Raw genomic sequence first — 4,114 nt, 5'->3', positions numbered from 1 at the left:
CTTCAATCATAGGCAAATACATCCATAAAGTTTAAAAACATTCCATGGAATACTTCTCTTAAAAAAAATTTCCAAAAATCACCTAAATTTTAGTCACACTGGGTAGTCCCCTTAAGAAGATTAATAATTTAAGAATTGCAATGCATATTCGAGATTCCCTAAATAATGAAATGCGTTACCTGATCTCTCCTTAGCATTGAATCAACGAACATTATAAATAAGATCATCAAGCAAAGGCAGTAATAAACATTAAGTAGAATCATACGAAATTATACCAAATCATACGAAATTATACGAATTTCAATCGAGATTTAAGAATCCTCTGATTATGAGTATTGATACACGTTGCCCTTCTCTGAGCATTTTAATAAAATACGACGGTGGGCGTCGTTCGGCGGGGGGGCGAGGTCGACGTCGCGACGGCGATGCATCGTCATTGAAGCGGGAGACGCCGCCGAGTGAGCGTCGCGACGCGCGCGCTTCGAACCATTCGCCGGTCGTCGTTCGTCCCGATTGGGAACGTGACGGGTTCGCACGTGCCGCGCATTCCTTTCAGCGCTCGCTGTTTCGCTACTGTACCACGTGACTCTAGTGAGAACGGTTTAGCGCGCATTTACGATCAGAGTATCCGTAACCTCAAATCGTTTTGGTCAATTTTTGAATTTTTTTATCGCCATGTGAGTTTGTCCTTACCGTTTCCAACCTGGCGTTCGTAACGATGTTCCGCTTCGCGTTGCAAATGTTCATTAGCGAAACGTGTCGATTAACCTCCATTACTGATGCTCGAGATTGCACACGAAAGTACGTATTAAATTATTGATAATTCGCACTAATTGAAACTGTGAAAATGAACTTAATTACACGAGCACTACACTACACGACACGAGCGAGCGGTACTTAAGTTCCAAGATGGCGTCTCGATTAATAATGATCCAAATTGAAAATCGATATGCAAGATGGAATCGGTCGATGTTCGATACAATCGAAGTCCCGAGGAACAGTGGTCCTGATTTGTAGTGTTCGTGCTGACCGAAGTGACCAGAGTGATACGATTTTGTTGAATTGTTTAACAGTTCGATGCACGACATGGTAACCGTCGGAAACAATGTTATTGATCGAAGGGAGAACAGTATCGAATGTGTGCCGGTACGTGATTCAAGATTCAGTCGGTGTGCGATCGTTTAAAGGAAATGAACATTGATCGCTGTTGCGCTTACAATGAGATTCGACAAAAGAGGATGAATTACTTATCCAAGTGGCCGAACATCGGGAAACTGTAGTTATGTAAGTACATTCATACGTCGTAATTGAAATAAGCGAGTCGATTTTCAATTGTATTCAATTGTATATAATTTAATAATTAGGTTGTTATAATTTAATATTAGGTTATAACTTAAAATCCGGAATTTCATACTAGATGTTAGCACTTGTGTATGCGTTGTAGAAAATCATTGACATACACGTTGTTTTGAAGCTCTATTCATAAGCTGTCAAAATCAGTGAACAGTGTTTGATTTGCTTGTGCGAATCATATTTTTTTCAGTCATGGAAAATTTTGAAAATTTGCGAAAAAAACAGCATTTGCGGGAAGTTTTGCTGAGTCACTTTTTTTCAAAGAAAACTGCAGTCGAAAGTCTCGTGGAATTGTATGGCGAACATGCTCTTGCGAAAACACAGTGTTTCGAGTGGTTTCAGCGCTTTGAAAGTGGCGATTTTTACATCAAAGACAAAGAGCGGCCTGGGCAGCCGAAAAAGTTTGAAGATGAAGAATTGGAAGCGTTACTCGATCAAGACGCGTGTCGAACACAAGAAGAGTTAGCGGAATCATTGGGCGTGATTTAAATAGCCATTTCCAAGCGCTTTACTTTGAATAAAAAAACTGTACAAGATTTTCTTTCATAAACGCTCAAATTTCCTAAAAAAATTCCGGTTTTTAAATTATAGACCCAATAATTATGGGTCGATGTACGTCGTAATAGCGGGTGTCTAAACATATTTTCTGTCTTTTAGGTGATTAAAAAGCTCCACGCTTTGAAAATTGTTAGCTCATTTGTTTAATTTGAGAACAATTTCCTATTACTTTGGCTAATTTGCGATCATCTGCGAAGTGCGAGTTCAATTTGCACTTGAATCGACCTTGTCGCTTGTCAACAGTGTTAAAATTCCGTCAACCGCAGCTTTTCGAGTCTCGTCGATGTCCCATCGTCGCGTTTAGTGTCTAATATCCTCAGTGGTCATCCTCATCAGTCGTTTAGCACGTTCGGTTAATTGGTCACGAATTAATACCGTGTTCGTATGTACGAGGCTCGTCGATCAGAATGCATTCCCCACACCGTATTTGTGGTTCGTTATAAACTCTGTTACGATTGAAACTCGACGAACGCTGGTGGCATTAATGCCATGCGAATTGCGTATCAATAGATTCATTAATCATATATTGAATTCCGTTATTTATAATTAATTACGTTCAGACGTTTGTACATCAAATATAAAGTAGCAGTTAATTATTGCATTATTTATATTGGTTTATATATTTAGATTAATTTACGTTACATAACGGAGTTTAATTAGTAGAATATTTTTATAATTAATATCATAATTCAGTAGTTCAATTTTGCATAAAAAGTTTCAGTCTGTTATTGAGTATTTCTGTGAAAGCGACTGAACGATGGTTAGTTAATATCTAAATTCCAACCGCGTCTTGTGGACACGAGTAATCTTTGATCACAGTCTCCAGTTAATCGAATCATGAACGGTTTCTATTTCCCCATAGTCATCGAGTGGCAGTCGGGAAGTGTAACGTGCACACGTATTCTCCGGCACGTAATTTAGTTAAAAGCTCTTGGAACGCTAAAAGGACGTAGGGAAAAGTGTCATTAGGATATTCATATTACTCATTTACTGAATACAATTTACGAAGAGGACAGCAATGCAAGGATTACAACGGATGGTTCTAAATGGTGATCAAATTTTTTTTGTCACACTTTGTACCATCGTAGTTTGTCGCTTGAGAATTTTTCAGTTTTTGTTATGTTTTTACTACGAATGTAAACATCACATTGTATTAATCAACCACCCTTCACAGGTTTTTATATCACTGCCGCGACTGTTCGCGTCATGTATAGTGATCCGAAAAACTGAGGAGGGTGGGTTGTACAAAAAGTACGCGTCCTCTGAGCGATCACATACCTATCAGTCTGCGTCGATATGTTCAACAAGCCAGTTAGCTCCGCGTTAACGCGTGACCCGGAATCGTATCGTATTGCATTTAACACGGGAAAGTTTCGCGTTGAAAATCCTGAGAGCCTTCGAAATTGCTTGGAAGTAATGACATAACGTGGGAGGGAGAAAAAATGCTGCGAGTATGAGGGTCTTGTTTTGAATATCAAGTGAGCCAGGCTACGATTATTATAATTTAGAGGTAGAAGTTTCCAAAAATGATTTTGCTAAACGTCTGAAAGCTCGGGTCGATTCTTGTGATTTTCTTCATAAATAGACAGATTCCTATTTTTATAAATAAAATTGAAGAAACGAAGGACATGAGGACATTTGTTTCCTCTTTTAACTATTATAAGTTGTATTTTATTTATTATATTTTGTGTTTCTTTAAATTATTTAAAATTCCTGTAAATGTTTAAAAATCTGTAATTTATTTATAAGGTCTTTTTGGTATATTTCAGATGGTGACGCAGTAATATGAAGCTTCTTGTGTCAGTGCAGTGTGAATTCTGGTACGTTGGTGGGTCAAGTAGTATGCGAAAGGAATTTTTGAGGAAACTGTGAAGAACGTATTGTGCAACAATGAACGAGCCGGATCCCTGTTTGCCGCTGATTCTACCACCCAGATACAGGCTTCGCGATCTGCTCTTGGGGGATTATGCCTTCAACGACGACGGCGAAAGGTGAGTAAATCTTTATTGTATTGTATATCTTTTCCAATGGGCGTCTATGATACACATAACAATCTTAATTGAATTTGAAACATGGTAGCAATTTTAGATATTGCAATACATTCGGTGATAATACATTTACAACATACATATTTTTATGGGTCGTTGGGAAAGTAATTTCGTTTTTTCCAAACAGAGGACTTAATTGTATTTTTTTCACAGCC

At 38.2% G+C, this 4,114-nt stretch overlaps 1 long non-coding RNA gene across 1 annotated transcript; it reads left to right on the top strand.

Annotated features, from left to right (window-relative positions):
* The first annotated feature begins 457 nt into the window (after window positions 1-457).
* LOC108627398 (uncharacterized) lies at window positions 458-3,901 on the top strand. The gene is made up of 3 exons (XR_001916721.2): window positions 458-801; window positions 1,074-1,284; window positions 3,681-3,901. It is a non-coding gene; the product is annotated as an uncharacterized LOC108627398 (long non-coding RNA).
* The last annotated feature ends 213 nt before the right edge of the window (window positions 3,902-4,114 follow it).

This window comes from Ceratina calcarata, unplaced genomic scaffold (assembly GCF_001652005.2).
Source record: "Ceratina calcarata isolate Rehan_Ccalc_2016 unplaced genomic scaffold, ASM165200v1 scaffold469.2, whole genome shotgun sequence".
NCBI lineage: Eukaryota > Metazoa > Arthropoda > Insecta > Hymenoptera > Apidae > Ceratina > Ceratina calcarata.
The sequence above is the reverse complement of the archived record's forward strand: the minus strand, read 5'-3'. Positions and strand labels throughout refer to the sequence as shown.